Raw genomic sequence first — 20,636 nt, forward strand, 5'->3', positions numbered from 1 at the left:
CTGGTAAAGACTTTTAAGGTTTTGACAGAGTCTGGTATCAGGGATCATCATCTGATCTTTGTGAGTATAAACTAATGTGAAGAGTTACTGAATCAAAATGAACATTTGTTGTTATTTGGGAGGACTTTGCATAAAGTGGTACGTAGACCGGGCTGTTTCTTTCTATATGCGAACAATGCGGTCGCATAGGGCCATAGAGCTTTTCTAGGACCCTCTTAAATCTTAAATAAATGCTCCAAACAGCATTTTCCGTAGGGCCCCCAAAAGCTAGAAACAGCTGCTTTCAGTTTGCAGCGCTCTCTCTGTCTCTGGTCGACTGTCCTTCACTTCCCTGTTTCCTCTAGGTGGTAGAAAATGGAACTGGGGCCGAAAGTTCTTTTTACAACCCAGAGAAAATGAGCAGAACTGGGCCGTGTGTTCTTTCGTTCTCCTCTGCTCCGGCTGCCACAGCGGCAGACGCAACAGCTGACACAGCGTTGCGTTAATGTGCAGAAAGTAAAATTTAATCTGTGACCGTAAATGGATGATGTTTCAGAGCTCCTCCTGCGTGTCTCAGAGTCAGCTTCCAGGGGAGCTCACGCCCGTTTCAGGGGAGCCGAGCTCCCCTCAGCTCCCCTGTGATTGGAGCGCGCCTGACCCTTCCCTTACTGTTCCCTAACAAGTTTTAACCACAGAGGTGTCAGATGATACGGCTCATTTTGACAACGGTCATGTGTGTGTGTGTCGTGTGAATGAATGATCCGTTTTGTCGAGGACTTGTTGAGAATTTGCTCTACAAGGTACCTCAGAGGGGGCGAATGGGTCCAGCCACAGTGTGATTTGTGCGACGGCTGACTGCGAGGAGACTCGATTTCACTTTGCATTCCTCATCAGGCTGACTTGTTCATTTGGGAGAGGAGCTCCATCTGCCTCAGCCATCACAGCTCTTTCATCTGGCTCCTGCTGAGCCGTAATAACTTCCTCTTTTGTTCATCTCCGCTCTTTCTCTCTCTGGATGTCTCCTCTCTCCCTTCACACCTTTCCTGCTCTTTCCTCTCTCCCACTTCTTCTTTTCCTTTCTCTACTTCTCTCTTATTACCCCTTTCTGACCATGTTTTTTTTCCATTCTGTTTTGTTTCTCTACTCTTCTCTCCCCCTCTTTTTTCTTTGGAACATCTCATTCTTATCAAAGACCTCTCCTTCCCCTTACTCCTTTTCCCTTTTCTTTTTGTTATGTCCTCTTCTTTTCACATCCCTCTCTACCCCACTTTGTATTCTGCTTCACCCATTTTCACCTTTTTCTATTTATCCCACGTGTTCCTTTTTACCTTTTACTTGCCCTCACTCTCACTGGCCCCTTTTGTTTCGTCTGCATAGTTTCGCTGTGTTTGGCGTTATTTGTGGCATTTGTGGCATCTCGCTTTTCTTTCCCACCTTTCTGACTTTGAGCGCTTAGATTAATGGCTTCATTCATCTCTTGAAGTCATGTCTTTTGGCCCCCACTCTTGTGCGACATAGAAAAGTGTTGACGGCTGAAAGGACCTGACATGAGCTCTTGTGAATAAGAAACAATAATCAGATGTAGGGTGAATATATTTAATGAAATATTCATACATTTAGATCTTGTTAATTGTGTATCTGTTAATTGTGTTTGCTATGCCTTCACAATGGAGTTGTAGGGGAAGACTTGAAGAACTGTTCAGGTCCTGACTCGGCAGATCTATGACGCCGACATCCAGAAGGTCCAGTGTGTAAGATTTAGGGTGCAGGAGCAAAGAGAACATGAAGCAGCACAATGTAACTTTCACTTCACAGATTTAGCAGTAGTGGTAATAACAGTAATAATAATCCTGATGATTAAAATAAAGGCTACAGGGGAAAAAAAACAAACAAACAAACACTGGATACAGCTGTTCAAGTGTTTCTTGATTTTCTCAGCCACCTTTAGGTTCTCCTATATGCTTGGAAGGGGAGCGTGAGACAAGGTGTTTGTAATACATTAAATCCTGCACTTTGGTCCTTTAAATTCCTAGATTGCTTACGGACTGTGGTGCATTTTATAGAGATGTAATGATACCAAAAACTTAAAGTGTGATAATACCACAACACAAAGTCTATGATACAATATTCATCACAATATTAAAATTAAAAAAAGAGATATAAATAATATTAAAAACAAATTAAAAAAGACATTTTGAAAAAATGTCCTAAATCTGATGTGTGCAGCATTTGTTTGTTTGTATGAAATGTATTTTACCTCACTCAATTTACCTCATTTAAAGTGCTTCTTCTTCCCCTCTGTAATAAAATAAAATAAAATAAAAGTAGCAATCATGGCTGAAGCACCTGAAAAAAAATGTCATGAATCATCTTTGGTAATGGATGCTTGAATGATATGAATGAAAAACAAAAACAGCGCAGCAGTCAGTAACGGTCCTTTTATAAAATTAAGTACATATAATTATCCATGTAATATCAAAGTAGATATTGTCCCAGCCCGGTAAATTATTGAGACATTTTTATAATGCAGTGTTGAGATAATCGATACTTTGTTACATCCCTTCTGTTAGAAAAGACCAACACGGGGCATCCGGCTGTGAGACAAGGCACCACAGTGTGAGTCTGTCACCTGACCCGCCCTCGCTGTTGGGTCGCAAATTAAAAAACAAATGCCGCTGGACGAACCAGCAAAGCCGGGTCTTTCATTCCGTGCCAGCAGGGATAACCGTTAATCTAGTGCGGCAGGTCCTGCTTTAAAAGTAGAGTTTCTGAATGTTCGGTTACGCAGGATTCACTATTTTGTTGAGTGTGACATAAATGTGGCTCTTGTGAGGCAGATGTTGCGTTTATGGGCTGCGGCTGGCGGTGCCGTCTCTTGTTTGAAGCACCGGACCAGGGAGACATGACGAGTGATGGTATCATTTGAAGATAAATGATTTTTTTTTTTTTTTTTGTCACAAATTGCCTATAAAAGCTGCTAAGGTGGCTTTAGAAAACCTGACAGATGCTCTTTCCACTTGCTGCAAATTTGAGCGCAATAATTGTTGTTATGCTGTGTTGCGGATAGAAGCCTATTAGTCGTCTGAGACTCATCAGTGAAAACACTGTTACTAAAAAGTAGTAAAAAAGTAAAAGTAAAAAAGAAGAAGAAGAAGAAGAAGAAGAAGAAGAAGAAACTGTTGTAACATTTAGGTTAAAAGAAAACTCACAGTTCCAGTCAGGAAGTTTGGGGGTTTTTTGTACTTTGTCGTTTTTACTGAGGACTTCAGCAGCTGTCTGACCATCTTGTATCTTTGATCTTCATATAAGTGAAGCAGAAAATAGCCTCCAGTCTTCAGGCATGCAGGTCTAAATTAACTGACAGCAGTGTGACATTTTAAAGCACAGCCTGCCTTGTCACACTTCTCCATGGAAATCAAATTTTCCGTGAGCATATCTGTTTATTTAATGTGATAATGTAATGTCTGACGTTCATTGTTTGATGCTATTTTGGCCTGCTTTATATTTAGAGATATGTGGTAATGACTGTTTTTCCCTTTGCGTTCTTGCGTGCTTATTAGTATAATCAGTCAGTTTTCCAGGTTTGGCTGTTGAAGTCAGAGTCCTGTCTGTAAATCTTTTAAATGTTTATGTCTGCACTCAATCAATTTCTTAATAAACGCTCAGTATTGGACGTGGCTCTCCCTCCGCTCCGTCTCCCCTCAGCCCACAGATGTGCGCTCCAGTCGCCCGCCTGAGTGCTCTCTGGTGAGATCTGCTCGAGGTTAGCGGACAAAAAACGAGGAGGAGTGGCATTTTTGTAGTCATTAAGACTAATTTCATAATCAATAAAAACACTTTCCGTAAGAATAAAGGAGTCTTTTCCAGAAGTCACAAACATCAAATTGATTTAGATCACTGACGGCTGTTGTTGTTTTTCTAATGAAATTGCAGTTCATTGTATGAATCCATAGCAAATGTCAAGTGAATGTCACGGAGCTTTATTTGCATTTGTGTCTTTCTGAGTGTTTGAATTAAGTGACATTTAGCTTGCCACTTTAAAGATAGAAACACTTAATGAAACAAGGTATGGAGATATTTCACATCTTCTAAATGTATGTGACATTCATAAATGACACATGTATTGAATTAAAAACAAAAGGTGACATATTTGAATTGAGACACTTTTACCATCTTGTAAAAAAAACTGCAATTAACCCCACAAATCAATATATATATATTATATCAATATATACACAGAATCAAATGACTGCCTGACATCTAATGTGAAATGAACCACATGCAGTAAGAAGCCTGTACATAGAATTATCTCTCAGTTCTACAGCTCCACGGAGCTTTTCAGCTCATTGTTTTGGTTTTATAGCACATTTACTGTTTGTTATAGTCTCACCGCTCTTATCAACCAATCTTATTAAAGTTGAGCAACTGGCTGGTGAAAAAAGTCGCTTGGCAGCTGAAGAGGAAATAAGAACAAACCTACAGCTAAAAGAAGAGCTGATATTTTTGGGGGTGTCTTAGTCTTTGTTTGATTTGACAGTGCTGGGACTCACACACTGTACCAATCGAGCTATCAGGCCACCCGAACAAACAAAATCTTATGTTTCTCCATGTTGTGTGTGAGAAGGACTTTTATTTCCTAACACGTTAGCCTAAACATGTCAGGACTGTTAGCTGTTTTTTGAGTTCTTCTGACACATAATGCCCAAAAAAGGAAAAGAAAAAAACAGTAAAGCTGTTTTACCCAGTAGCTTTAACATCTAACTTGACCTCTGGCTAAATAACAGCTCCACTTACAGAGTGCGCATAAAGAAAAGAAATAGGGAAAAAAAAAACTTTTTTAGTTTTTATCCCATGATATGATTCACACTTCAAAGTGGCCATGTTTTCTATACATGTTCTACATAGTTTGGATCAGTAGGATTTGCCCGAGCTGTTCTTAAACGCATCAGGACATCAAAAACACCAACATTTTTGGTTGGTGAAATACCCCAGGCACAGGAGTAATAATTGAGTCTACTATTTTTTTTTTTTTTTTTCGTTTGTTTTTTATGAAGATGTTGCAGATTGTACCTTTAATTAAGATGGTATTGACAGCTGGAAAAAGACAGAACACAGGGGAGAGAGGGGAGTGACATGCAGCAAAGGGCCCGGTGTGTTCATGTGTGTGTTTTAGTTAAATATTTAAACACGTCTCAGTTATCTCTTTATAAATATAAACAATTTGGCTACATATATATTCTATTTAAATAAATCTGATGCTGCATATATCTAAGGATATTGTATTTGGATAAACTCTCATTTATAGTACTTATAAGTTACACATAAAAGATACAAATATTTAGTAACTATAAGTAAGTGTGTATAGTAAATTTTCTGGTCTGGTCCTTTTCTTGCATTATAAATTGTTTGTTTTGAAATGACAATATACAGTAATAATGTGTATGGTATGATTTGGTATTCACTTTATTTGGGTAATAAACTGCTGTACAGCAGTAAAATCAATGCAGACAATATAAACAGCACATCTGACAATGCAGCAACAATAAATACTCAATTCTTCTCTAACTTAATTATTTAGTCGTAAACCTTCATCTATATGTGCTGGCATGTGTGTTGGTGTACATTTATTTGCTCATAAGTTCAGTATAATTTAGTGATGTTCTCCACAGTGTTTTTTTTTTTTTTTTTTTTTCCCACAGCTAATGAGCTTCATTTAGCAAACAGCCAAACAACAAAGTGGTTGTGATTCCCACCTTATTACCTGACTTCAGACGAATCGCTCCATGCAAACTATCTCATTTGTTTGCTTTGACAAATTCAAATTGAGAACAGCCTCTTTTAATACGCCCTGGCCAAGCGGGATTGGGTAAGGGGCGCTATTCAATTATGAAAGTTTTCACATTGGTAATTAGTCAGGGCTGTAACGTATTGTTTTATGGCCTTGATTGTGCGTCGAGGTGGGAATGAGATGTTTTTAATGTGCGCGCTGAGAGGATTTTGTTTGTTAATGCACTAATGTCTGTAATGAAGCTATGCAATCTAAAAAGCAAAGTGGATGACAAAGAGACTTGCACACACACACACACACACACACTGTAGAGGCCAGAGAATTTATAAGAGAAGACATGTTGGAGCCTGTACCTGCTCATCAGCTCTCTGAGAAGAGGTGAGATTTTGTCTGGTGTGATTTTAGCATGAATATAAAAATCTAAGAATTCTTTACTGTACATATTTAGATTGTATTTAGGGGGGAAATCATCTCTTTTGAATTGAATTGTATTATATTTTTACAGATTTTGCTATAAGAAAATATACTTGGTTGCCTTCTGCTTTAAAAAAAATCATTAATGATATAATTTAAATAAATTGCTCTCTTTCTGGTTTGCTTTACTGTTTGTTGGCTTTACTTCAGAGTCCAGGTGATACAGAGAAGATGTAGAGAATTAGCTTTAAAAGCTATCTCTCATGCTTTAATTGATTGTTTAATTAAGACACTCAATTTAACGTGAAGTGAAATTTAAGGGCACAGATTGAAAAGAATACAGCCGTCACTAAAAAGATAACATATGAAGAAATGCAATTAAATGTTAAAAAAAACACAGTTGCATAAGGGGTGTGTGGATGTGTTTTGAATTTTTAAGAATATATAAAGAAATAAATCCTGCACTTAATTTAATGATCGTCTCTGGAGCGGTGCCAACTCGTTAATGAGTGATTAAAAAAAAAAAAAAAAAAAACAGCAAGACGCAGACAGACACACACACACACAGAGACAGACACACACACAGACAGACAAGACAGACAGACCGGAGGGGAGGGAACGAAACAACAAGGGATCCTGGTTTTTATGGCTTTTACATTTCACACTACGCTTTCTTGGTCCGTTAGTTTGCGTTTGTGTGTGTTTTTGCGTGTGTATGTGTGTTCACCTTATGTTGCTATCGCCTCTCTTGTTTTTTCACAGCAAACCACTGAACGGAGAGTCCAAGATGACAAGCTGCTTGAGTCTGAACACTAAAACAGCTGCAGTTTGTTCAACTTGAAATAATGTCTTCATTTAGAGTAAATTAAAATGATACTCATAAAATATCGGAAGTAAGAATTTTTTAAAAATATATATAATTTTTCATCACGTATGTCTGATTCAACAGGGTGAACATATGTTTCTAGCCTTCCAGACGTACAAATCTTTTTGTGGGATTGTTCAAAACTTACAATATTAGTGCATGACAATATCATGAAATGTTTTGTGGCATGCTGTACATCAGTTCATTAAATCCTGATTTTAATTTTAGTAGCGAGAGACCTGCCAACAGTCGTGATACACATTCACTTGCTCTGACAATCTTTCATTTCTTACGGAAGAGAATAGGGCCAGGCAGAAGGAAAAACATTAGAGGTGTAAGTTGTTTTTTCATTTTCAGAATAAAAGCTAAAGAATAATGTCAAAATGTCATGAAGAAGTGTTGAGAATAAAGCCAAAAGTAAATATATCTAGAATAAAGTTAAAATGTTGAGTAATGTTGAAATGTCAAGAATAAAGTCAAAATGTTTACAAGAAATAAAGGAAGAAATTATTTAATTAGCTGTATTAGTGCCAGGCATGAGAAAAAATAAATCAGAAGGCAAATTCTCTTTATTTTTTTCTTTTTATTTTTTTGTGTATTTTGTGAATAAAGTCAGAATATTGAAATTAAAGTCAAAATTTCTAGAATAATGTTAATATATTGAGAATAAAGTTGAAATGTCACATAAAGTCAAAATCTCTAAGTTGAAATGAAATACAGAAAAAGAGTTTTTTGCACTTTGGAAATAAAGTTGAAATATTCTTGACATTTTAACTTTATACTCAAATTTAAAAAAAAAAAAGATTATCCTCCTATTAATTACTTTTTTCCCTGTTTTACTTACTTATATTAAGTATGACTTTAGTCTTGATATTTCATTTTCATTCTTGACAATTCAACTTTACTCTCAAAATGCAAAATTTCAAAAGAAAATCTTCTTTTTTCGAATTATGCCTGGCCTTAATACTCTTCCACATTTTGTATAAAAAGAAAATTCCTGAAGAATCTCAATACACTTGCAGAATTTTTCATAAAAAACAATCTATTAAAAGGAGATGAAAGAGGATCACACACACACACACACACACACACACACACACACACACACAAGCTGTCATTCTTTTACTCTCAGTTTCACTGTGTGTGCGTAGTCGAATCATAAGCAGGCCAAAATTAGCCAAAGAATTTGAAACATGAGGATTATAATTGTCAGAGGGGGAAAAGTTACTATTTGTTCCCTTATTTGAAAAAAAAATAAGACTAAGACTTTTTATGATTCATCTGACTCTTGAGGGATTTCTGTAACTTCCTCTTTTCATCTCTTCTCCTCATATTTGACTTATTGCACTTGTAAATGCCAAAGCGCTATGTCTCCCGCTGTCTCCCTCTTTCTGACAACCCCAATTAGTCCTTGTGGCTCATTACCAGCAACCCCTACTTAATCAGAAGCCCCAAAACACAGAGGAAAGGACGGGTGAAAGAATGAGAAAAAGACGGAGAGAGAAAAAAAAGATGAGGAGAAATGGGTGGGGGGGGCAAAGAGAAAAGATAACAGGCAAATGCACTGACGAGGTCCATTTAAAAGCTGTTACCCCATGCTGGCATTTAAACCCACCATACCCGCAAACCCTTTGACTTTTCCAAAAGTATAATTACCATTAGAGTGCAATGTTTTTCAAGTGCCGTTGACCCTTGTGTGTTATTGAACGCCCCACTAACAATGCAGTGAGCAGCTTAATTGGCTGGTCATTAATGAGACAGAGGTGAAGGGTGACAAAGGAATTGAGGAGAAGGAGGGTGGATGATGAAGAGTATGGGGGGAGGGGGGGTGCACAGAATATTTCCCTGTGTCATCTCATTCAGATTAGAGCTATGTTATCACTCAATGTGGAGTAACACAGTGTATTGTGAGCGACACCCCCCCTGCTTCCACAGAGATAAGACCGAAACCCAAATCCCCGCTTGTGGCCTTTAAGGGTTCAGCGTTCATTACAGCCCACACGAGCGCTGAACAACTGACAACATGCTGACAATTGTGTTGTTCGTATAACCTTCCGGGGCTGAAAGTGCAATGTCAAAAAGTAATTAGTAGAGGACCACGGGGTTAAAAGAAAAAAAAAAATCAAGTGGGCTTATCTCCCTCAGAGAAAACAAACGTGCTCAGCAAATTTCTGAGTAAAGTTAACATTTTGGCCAAAGGGAGGTGTGCAAGGACAGTTCGTGAAGTGTCCATAATGGAAAGGGTTCGTCCTCTGGAGAGCAAGATGCAAAATTCATGGCTGCTGTTTAGTAATATTCAGTAGTGGTGTAAGCAGAGTGTAAGTAAATGTTACTCAATTACAAGTTAAAGTACCGGTGTGAGAAAAATACTTAGGTAAAAGTAAAACTAATCACAGTATTAGTTGCATTTTAACTGTTGACATTTAATACATTATCATTAGCAAAATTCAATCAAAGGAGTTTCTGTTTCTCTAAATCTTCAGTCTTTATTTTTCCCAGCATCCTCTCTGTTCTGCTCAGTGATCACAGTCCCCTCTACAAACTCGGGTCACAAATTCAGTTTTCTTCAGGCTAAATTCTTGCTGCCGATTAATCGATGAATGATCGATCGTTAACATCCTCATCTCAGACCTGTGCTGCTGCAGTGTTTAGTTTTTCGTCTGTAGGTCCTGGTTTTCATCGGTCTGTTTGTGATCAGATCATCTGATTGGTTTCAAAATGCAGATGAAAGGTCTGGACATTAATTCAACTTGTACTTAGTGCTAAATTACAATTTTGAAAGTAACTACGTAGATTACATGGTGTAATGAATACTTAAGTACAGGTACAGACTTGAAAATCTACTCATAAAAGTCCATTTGTGATTATTACTTCCACCCCTGGTAATATTTTTATGGCAGATGCTATTAACACCCTGGTGTCAGTCACCAAGAATCAGTCTCCAGGAGTTCATGAACTTGGGTGGATTGTTGTGGCCTAAAATGCTTGATCTCACAGGAACATTTCTAAAGAAAATTGTGATGCATTTTAGAATGTTTTAGGTGTTTTCTCCAATGATGTTGTGAAAGTTGCAAAAAAAGAAAAATGTTGCCACTTATTTTTGGTACAGTTCATTCAGTTCATTAAAGGCAACTTGTTCCGGTGACAATAAAACAGCACTCTGTTCTCGGTGTTCTAAGTAGCATTACTGAATATTCTCAGGATCACAACAAGTTCAATCAAATACGCTTTATTGGAGGTGTATTCTACAAAGAAGCAAAATCTCTATGGAGCTCAAAACACCAAGCATAAATTCTCAAATATAAAAGTGCACAGCATTGATAAATGTCAACAATAATGACAAACACTGTGTTCTTTTCTTTATCTCTGCCAAAGCAAAACAAAACAAAAAAAAGTCATTAAACAAAATAGTAAACAATAAAACATGGATTTGGTTCATTGAGACGTATATGTATGACATTTGTGTGTGTGGGGGGGGGTAAAATTGGTAAAAATTTGTGGGAAAGTTGTGGTGATTGGGCCAAATTGCATGGTTGTGCAGAACTCATGGCGATTGGTTGAGTTTGCAATCGTAACACAGCAACTTCCTGGATGAACTGAACAATGCTATCTACACCCATGGTGGATTAGCCAACGTGGCTATTTACATATGGCCTGGCATTGCCACTATTGCTATTTGCACCAATGTGACTACTTACACCTGCATGGCAGAGACAATCCAGGATCTTTTTCTAAATCTAACCAAGTAATTGTGTTTTTTCGTTAATGCTAAACAAGTGGTTTTGCTGCCTAAAACTAATAAAACTGCACCTGGAAACTGAAAATAACAAGTCAAAATTTAAAAAGATAACACTGACATCTAGTTTCACACAGGACCTGAACCTCAGTCTGTCAGGAGAGCGTCCTGGGTTTTACCAACTCATCCACCACAACACTTGTCTTTATAAAGACTTTGTCACCCTTTATTGTCAAACTAGGGAGTGGGTTGTAAATGGCTGAATAGGTGCCAAGTGACTTTTCTCACCTGGGTGAAAACAGACACTCCATATTTTTGGATGTGGAAACATATCTGAAACACTGTCTATGGGAGTAACTAACACTATTATGATCCAGGCTGTGGGGATCATGAATATCCACTGCATATTTCATAGCAAGCTGGACATAACTTGTCAAAGTCATCCTAAAGTCACGTCAGCCCAACTTCTCTGCTCAAGAAAACATTACTCATAACAACTTATCCTGCTTTTAATGTAATTAATTTTTTTTTATCATTTTTCTTTACAAGATAATCTGCCGGTGTGGTGTGACTGGGTTCCCAGTGCAGTTCTTTGATAAAGAATAAAAATCTAACAAAATATTTAATAAAACAGTCAGTTTAAAACAAGACAGAGTCATACATAAGCAGTTAAGCAGTTAAAACTTTTAGGATTAAAAATGCATTTGATGTAGGTGATAAAAGGTTCTAATCTGAGAAAGCTTTGAAGAGAGTATCTACCTCTATCTTTCAAATCATTTGTTTCAGTTGTTTACTTACTAGTGAATGTAAATATGTATAATACAAGTAGTTTTTTATTAATGTTTATTCACCTGAAAACAATTCAGTCTGCTTTTGTTACCTTAGAATGAGTCCTTCATATCTACAGAGGTCTTTCCATAAAGGAGGCCATGCTTGAGCAGTAGCCTAGAACAGACAAAGCAAACGCTGATTCTACAAACACCCGTTGAGTTTTTTGCAAGTTTTGCAGTCACCATAGGTTCTCCCACGGGTTTGGTAGATGAGGGTGAGGAGTGACTTTTCACTCCCGCCTCATCTGACTCCCACAAACATTCATTCATTCATTTTCTGTAACCGCTTAGTCCGTAAGGGTCGCGGGGCTGCTGGAGCCTATCCCAGCTGACATTGGGTGAGACAAGTCACCAGTTCATCACAGGACTGACACATAGAGACAGACAACCACTCACATTCACACCTACGGGCAATTTAGAGTCACCAATTAACCTAGAATGCATGTCTTTGGACTGTGGGAGGAAGCCGGAGAACCTGGAGAGAATCCACGCAGACACGGGGAGAACATGCAAACTCCGCACAGAAAGGCCCCGCCCCAGCAAGCCAGGGGATCGAACTCAGGACCTTCTTGCTGTGAGGCGGCAGTGCTAACCACTGCACCACCGTGCCGCCCCTCCCACAAACATAAAAAAGATAAAGATGTTCAATCTAGAAAGCACTAAAGTATTAAAACACAACTATAGAAATAGAAAGAATGAATGGAGAATGATTCCCATCCCATCCTGTTCCCATCAATCCTCACTCCATACACGCGACAGTACACACTGTTTTATATTTATATAAAATATGATTCCCTCCCTCGCCTGGTCCCATTGATTTTTTTCCTGTCTCGTTCCCGTACCATGATAAATATTGAAACTAACTCCCATCCCGTGGGTATCCCCTCAAAATGTCAGCCTCTACTCACCACTAGATGCAACACTGGACGTTTGCACAATCAAAAAGAATCCAGTTTTATCTGAGAGGATGATTTTCCCCACTTCAAAGAATGTGATCATTTTTAAAAATTCCTTTAGAAAATTAGAAATCACTTCATTTGTATGGGAAGTGGGCAATGAAAATGGATCAATAGATGTTTGATACAGAGACTTGTGTTTTTGCAAATAATACCACAACAAAGTTTCACAGACGACACTGAGGAGAGGAGAGGAGAGGAGAGGAGAGGAGAGGAGAGGAGAGGAGAGGAGAGGAGAGGAGAGGAGAGGAGAGGGTACAAAGAATGGAGGGAGAACTAGGAATGGACAGAGAGCTGACGGAAGACAGGAAGAGAAAGATCACATGAGAGAGGAGAAGAGACATGGTAGAGGTAAACACAACAAGAAGGAAGATGATAAAGTTTAGCAACCCCATTAAAACACACACACACACACACACACATACACACACCAGTTGCTGTGTAACAGGATTAGAGCGCTTCTAAAAGGGAGAGAGAAAACACTGAGACGCAAACACACATTCAACCACACACAAAGCAGAAACATCCATTAGCAATGGACACACACACACACACACACACACACACACACCTTCTCTCACTCACTCACTCACCCTCCTCTCACTCTTTATCTCACGACAATCACTCGCTCGCCCCCTCTGCATGCTTATTAGTGCACATTCTCTCTCTCTCTGTTCTCACTCACGTGACACACCAAGCAATTTTTTTATATACTGGCATATACTGTTTTTAACCATTAAAAAACTGTAATGTAATGATAGAAAATGTGATAAACATTGGCATAATCGTGATGACATTGTGAGAAATACAGTGTGACACAATGCATCATGAAGTGTGTGCTCAACATAATCACCACCCTCTAAATTACCGTGGTATTTGTGGGCAAGTTCCCATAAAAGTCGTAAGAAAAGCTGTGGTCAGACATTAGATGATGAAACGTGCTCATTCCCAATGCATCAAACACAGCGTCAGCACCTTTGTGCGTCAAACAAAGGTATAAAGACATTGGACGTTTACCTAGGAGACCAGGGTTTATATAACTTAACTTAATATGTGTGTAAGTTATGTAATGTAACTTAAATATCAGCTGTAGAGATGTCTGCCTTCTCTCCAATATAATGGAACTAAATGTCACTCTACTTGTGGTGCTCAAAGCACAAAAAATACATTTGAAAAATTCATAGTGAGTGTCTCTTTCATTCATGAATAAGCCCTAGTTACGTAAAATAATCCACATACCCCGCTGTGAGCTGTTTCATGAAGGAACTACTTTCTTTCTGGAAGATTCTAAATTAGATCTGGTGGATTATACGGCAGGAATCTAGATGGATAAATAGCACTACATACCAGGGGATATATATTTTTGATTTTTGGGTGAACTGTCCCTTTAACATTTTGACAAGAGGTTGGTGCAGTGGAAAGTGTCCAAAATGGAAAGGGTCCGTCCTCTGGAGAGCACGATGCAGAATTCATGGCTGTCCATTAGACTATGATATTTTTATGCGAGGTACTATTTGCACCCAGGTCAGCCAAGGTGGCTATTTACTTCTGGTTGTATAAAGCTGCTATTTGCACCTGCATGACAGAGACGAACTCTGACCTTCTCTTAATCCTAACCAAGTAGTTTTATTTGCTAAACAATAAACAAGAGGTTTTGCTGGCTAAACCTAATCAAACTGCTAAGAATTGAAAATAACCATAAAATACTGTCAGGGTCATGCTTATTTTACAGTGCATCTACTGTAGTTGATTTTAACAGTATATTACTGTTTATTGGATCACAGTATGTGACAGTAGGATAACTCATTATTATTATTATTACAAAAGGTAACAAAATCTATTTTTGGATTTATTTCTAGAAATCATCACAAATTAAAAAAAGCTGAACATTTGTTTTAAAAAACATAATCTCCAATAAATTCATCCACAACAAGCTTTTACTGAAGTTGTGAGCACGACGTCGGACACAGGATTAAAATCCCACCAAGAACAGAGTAACGCAACTGCATCAGGACATATTGTTTCACATGGTAATATTGATATATAATAGGACATATTTTATAGTATAAATATTGAAGGAAGAATCTTAAATTCTAGTCTGAACTCTGAACTCTAGTTCAGTACTAAAATATCCTGTGTACGTAGTAATATTATAATATATTATAATAACATTATGATATTATAATTAAATACTTGTGTAAAAGTGTACGCAGTACTCTATAATAACACCAAGCAGATTCAGATAGTAGATGTATCTGTTTCCGGGTCGCCCCTGTAGCTCTCTCTCTCTCTACTCTGTCTGCTCTTCAGCTGTCCCTGCCAAACAACATGTCTTTGCATCATGTTATTTGTACTTTCCCAAAAAAACATATTTAGATTCAGGTAGGTCTCTCGTGAACACATTTAAACTCCCGACTCATTTAGATTAAGACATTAAATTTTTTGTGTATCCAGTGATAAAATATGGTGCATGATCTGTCTTCCATGAGAATCTGTTCTCAGAAATGATTCTCTCTGATGCACAAACACACCGCTGTAGAGTCCTCCTGTATTTAAAGTATGCATATGACTGCTTATTGAACCCTGGTTATCTGTTTATTGCTTTGTTTCTTCATTTTGGCTTTCATTTGTTATCCTAATTAAAATAACCCGCCTCTGTCTTGAACATTCATTAAGAGTGACGTACAGTAGCCTACATTTAGCTCTGCCTTCACAAGAGTGATAAACACGTGGAGGGTTTTTTTCTTCAGTGAGGTCACAATTTCTCCACTAAGGATGTCATTTACTGCTCCGTTAGAAAATCAGGAACCATCGCCTGAACTTAATCAAAATTTTGCCAGGCTTTAAATGGAAAACATTTCACAGATTGTTCCGGTATATCCCCTTTTAATTAAGAATGTAACGTCTTATCGAGCACCAGGGTTGACAAATCACCAAAAATGTATTTGTTGTACTTTGAAAGAAGTTTAAAAACTTCTCACAGAGCAGCCGCATTTACATACTACTTCCAGATAAATGGGGTGGGGGGGCACTGTGTGTCGTCTAATCCCAAATTAGGATCTTAATTTTGTGCGCATGTTTAAGTTCTTTAACGGTCTACAGGGAGGCTTTGCTCTCGCATTGGAGAAAAAGAAAAGGTAGAAAAAGACGGGTTGTTGTTTTCCATTTTATTGTACTTGAATCAACTGCTTATAAGGATACATTTTCTATTTGTTTCTTTTATTTTACTTTGCAGTTACATTGTTAATGTAGTTTCCTCCAAACTTAGTCACTCAAAACTTCAATCTGACCTTTTTAGTCGTTCCTTCAACACGACACAGTTGATGCTGTTCAGCAAAGTGAGGAAATCCACAGCAAAATCACACACCCACAGTCCCACTCTGACAGCTTTTCACACAATTAAACCAAGAGGTCATGCAGGCACAGTTAAAAGCCAAGCAGCCAAACTGTGTTTTTGATCGTTCTTAATGTTACTGATGGACTGAACAGAAGGAAAGACGGAGTCCTGTCACCATATGACTGTTTCTTAAATGGAAGGACAGACAAAAGCCCAGTTCTGGAGGTGCTCGGGTTTCTAGCAGAGCAGAATGCGTGCGAGGGCAGGAGCATGCAGCGCTACAGAAAGTACTTTAACAAATAACAGGATTTTAAATTCAACTGGAAATAGCAGGGAGCCAGTGAAAGGAAGCACAGATTTGAGTAATGCAGTATATATTTGATCTTGTTAGAAGCCTTTCTGCAGAGTTTCAGATCAGCTGAAAACAAGCACCAAAATATGGAGAGACAGAGGAACACAGAGAGATGGGCAGATGTGAGGGATGTGATTGGCTTTCAGAAACAGGAAATGATGCAGATTATTATATTTATTTATCAGACCATGCTGAGTTTAAAAACAAGCTAAAATTTGTTGCAATTTTGTTTAAGTAGGGAAAAGTAACCAAAAAATTGAGTGAAAGGGTTTAGGTTGGTTTGATTTTGAGGAGCGAATACAATCATTTCAAATGTATTCTCATTTTGCTGCAGGAGGTTTTAAATCATTTGATTTCACTTTTGTCAAGGCTGAAGTTGAGATCAATTTATAGTTTTTTCTTCAGCTTAAAATAAAGACAGAGCTGGTTGACACCAGCCTAAAAGTCACAGTAAATGTGATGTTTAAAGGGATAGTTCACCATCCATAATATGAGCAGCCAAAACAAAGAAAGAAACAGCAAGTAAAACAACACACAATAAAAGCAAATTGAGGTAAAAATGCATAAGGTAAAGGTAACCAAATAGAGACATCACAACTACAGAGATAAAATTGGTTAAAAAAAAGTTAAACAAGGCAGAGCAGTTTGGGAAAACCAATTGACTTGGATAAGCAGTTTGCAAAAGCAAATAAAGGAAGGTTTTCAGCAAAGATTTAAAAGAAGCTAATGAAGTAGCCAGTCTAATTTCGATAGGGAGACTGTTCCAAAGCCTAGGGGCTCTGACAGCAAATGCCCGGTCACCTCTGGACACGAGCCGGGATCTGGGGACAACCAGGAGAGCTGCATCCATAGACCTCAGTGACTGCTGAGGCACATAAGGAATCAAAAGGTCCTTCAAATAATTCGGAGCAAAGCCTTTTAATGCTTTTAAAAGTTAACAGAAGAATTTTAAAATCAATACAAAATAAAACTGGGAGCCAGTGTAGGTTGGCTAGCACCAGAGTAATGTGTCCAAATTTATTTGTGCCTGTTAAAATTCGATCAGCAGCGTTTTGAACTAGTTGGAGGTGATGGATGGAGCTCAGGTTGATGCCAGCATAAAGTGCATTGCAGTAATCTAATCGAAAAAAAAAAAGTGTGAATAATTTTGTGCAAATCAGTAGAGGGCAAGAAGGACCTAATCGTTGAGATTTTTTTTGAGCTGATAAAAGCAAGACTGGACCACACTTTTAACATGAGCCTCAAAACCAAGGTCCGCATCAAAAGTTATGCCAAGAATTTTTGCTTTCTGCTTAACATTTTGATTGAGAGAGTCAAGTTTACTGAGAGGTAGGCTCATTTGACCTACTATTAAGACCTCTGATTTATCATCATTAAGATTTAAAAAAAATTGGGATATCCAACATTTTATATCATCGAGGCAAGCATGAAGATTATCTAAAGCAGTGGAGTTAGTGGATTGTAGGGGGACATATAACTGTGTATCATCTACATAACAGTGATGGGAGATACCATGCTTTTCAATGATCTGGCTCAGAGGAAGCATATAGATTGAAAACAGCACAGGGCCAAGGATGGACCCTTGCGGAACACCACAGTTAATCTGAGTGACAGAGGAACATACATTTGATACCATGACTGAACTGGTTCTATTAGAAAGATAAATGTGCAGCAGTTGTGGGGCAGTTCCCGTAATACCAACCCAATCTGACAGGGTACACCTGAACGGAAAGGCATACTACATACATAGAGACGCCTCATACATAAAATACAGAAAGTTAAGACAGCTTTCTTTTATAGTTTTTCCAAAACATCCTCATACTTAAGCAGCAGAATAGATCAATTGACAATGACTCCCAAAATCACGTAAATGTACCGAGTACCGGCAGCAACAGGTGTACTGCACCTTCAGTACATTATGCAAGTCATGTGATGTGAAACACATTAACATTGTAAAACAGTCACAGTTTGGTTGGGTTTAGGCAACAAAATCACTTGGCCAGGTTTAGGAAAATATCATATGATGTGTTATGTCACGTGACTTACGTAAGTCAGGTACTTGACTTAACTTCAGTAACTCTAATTTTAAAATAATTCAAATTAAACTTTTGGTTTCACAAGGGACAGTGGGTGACAGTCTTATGTTTGTTTGTGCCATACGCGGACTTTCCCACTCTTTACACTGCTCCCGTCACTAGAGGTCGCTGCCTCACAGTAAAGGTAAATATGGCTCGTAAAGAGATGCTTGCACAGTCTAACTATACAGCCTTTTTTTCTGCTGGAGATGGGCAAAGTTTTTCACCTCAGTTTTTAGAACACTGTGATTTATTTCAAACATACATCAAAAATGATGATCAAGAAAAAAGAAGATCCAATTACTCATTTTTATATTTCATTATTAGATCGCCTCAGTGTTCCCTGGTGAAGGTCATCCCGAGACAAATGTCAACCCACAACAGTGACTGGAGTCAGGGACTGACTGTTTGTACACATATTTGGGATCAAATCTGTGAGTCTGTCATCCATTTCATTCAAGCTTGATTAGATGTTATTGCTTAGTTTGAAGATGACAAAAACTTTAAAGGGGCAGTTTACCCCCAGATCAAAAATACATATTTTTCCCATGTCCTAGATCATCCTGATGTTTTTGTGCATTTGAGATATCAGCCATAAAGATGTCTGCCTTCTCTCCAGTATAATGGAACTAAAAGCAACAGAAAATAAAAAATACATTTGGAAAACTCAAAACTAGTCTTTTTCCAAAAATCATGACTCAGTTACTAATATAATCCTCAGACCAGCAGTTTCATGTTTACTAGAAAGAAAGTACTTCTGGTCCCAGTAGATTCTACTGCAGAAAGATTTGATTTTAAACATTAATAATAATAATAATAATAATAATAATAATAATAATAATAATAATAATAATAATAAAATTATGTGCAGAAAAAGAAACAATACAAAATAGAAGCAAAGAATAAATAATGAACAGACTTACAATTAGAAACACTGATGTCAGAAAAGAAGTAAAGAAACAACATGCTTGTCTAGCCCTACCCCTAATCCTAGTCTATGCTCATCCATCAATATTCAATCTATCACTCCACATTTACACCACTGTACTTCTTAATAACTGATTACCAAAATTACTCCATATCTAAAAAAAAAACAAAAAACAAAATGAAAGAGTCATTCCTAATGAAACTGCTCACAACGAGTTCTGTGGATTATCTTCCATAATGGGGTCATGGCTTTTGGAAAGAAACTCTGTTTTGAATTTTTGTGATTTTTTGGGGGGGGTGTCCCTTTACTGTCCCTTTAACATGGCTGCATGTGCCCATTGTCTCATTTGTATGAGATATGATATTTCGACCGAAACAGCTCAGACAGCTAGCTGGCTGAGATAATTACATGTTGTAATGTTGTTGGGAGCTCTTCTTATGAGGTGTGACAAATATCTCTCAGTATGTACTTTTCCAGCTTTTTCAGAACTGCTTTTACTGGGATTGTGGATGGAATTATGAGTTACTGGATTGAATTGAAAAAAAAAAACTTTGCATTGGATGGCTGGGGTTTGGTAGATGCAGGAATATGGCCAGTTTTGAGCTGTTGAGAATGAAAACTCACATTCAGTAGTGGTAAAGAGTCAGGGTGTTTATTATGACTCCGGTAAATGCAACCATTCTTATCATCAGGTGATTATATCCAAATGAAAATTCTTATGAATATAATATTCCAATCCTGCCGTATTCTTTCTCTGATCATGTTTTAATTCACAATGAAAATGAACTGATTGAGAGTGGGATTTTTTTTGTTTGTTTGTTTGTTTGTACATTAGAAAATATTCAACAATGTTCCTTGGCCCACACACACTAAAAGACCATAAATATGCTGATTTGTGGGAGGAACAGTTCATGATTAATGGCATATTAATCCAATGGAAGAGGTTCCAGCTTTGTTTAATGTTGTTAGAACCAGACAGATATGTTGGTAGGCCAATATTTTTGGCCTATCATAGTTATATCGTTATATAATATTGGTGTCAGTGTATCATTCTATATTTTTTAAACAGTAAATAATGCAGATTTTTATAGATATTATTTCATGTGGAATTTATTTTTTTATTCAAGTTCTGTTTATGTTTCTTATTTCTAATTACTAGAAGTACCCGTGTAAGTTTTTGTTTGTTTGTTTGTTTGTTTTTTAAATATATATTTATAAATAAAGAATGCGGGCTAATCCAGTATGTCAGTATTGGAAGTTTTTCACTGCCTAATATTAGCATTAGCACCAAAACTACAATATTGGTAAGGCTCAAAATGTTATAATTCTTTAAAATGTAACCTAAACATTTACAAATTTAAAATGCAGTTTCATCT

This window comes from Lutjanus erythropterus, chromosome 3 (assembly GCF_056507025.1).
Source record: "Lutjanus erythropterus isolate fLutEry1 chromosome 3, fLutEry1.hap2, whole genome shotgun sequence".
NCBI classification, from domain to species: domain Eukaryota; kingdom Metazoa; phylum Chordata; class Actinopteri; order Lutjaniformes; family Lutjanidae; genus Lutjanus; species Lutjanus erythropterus.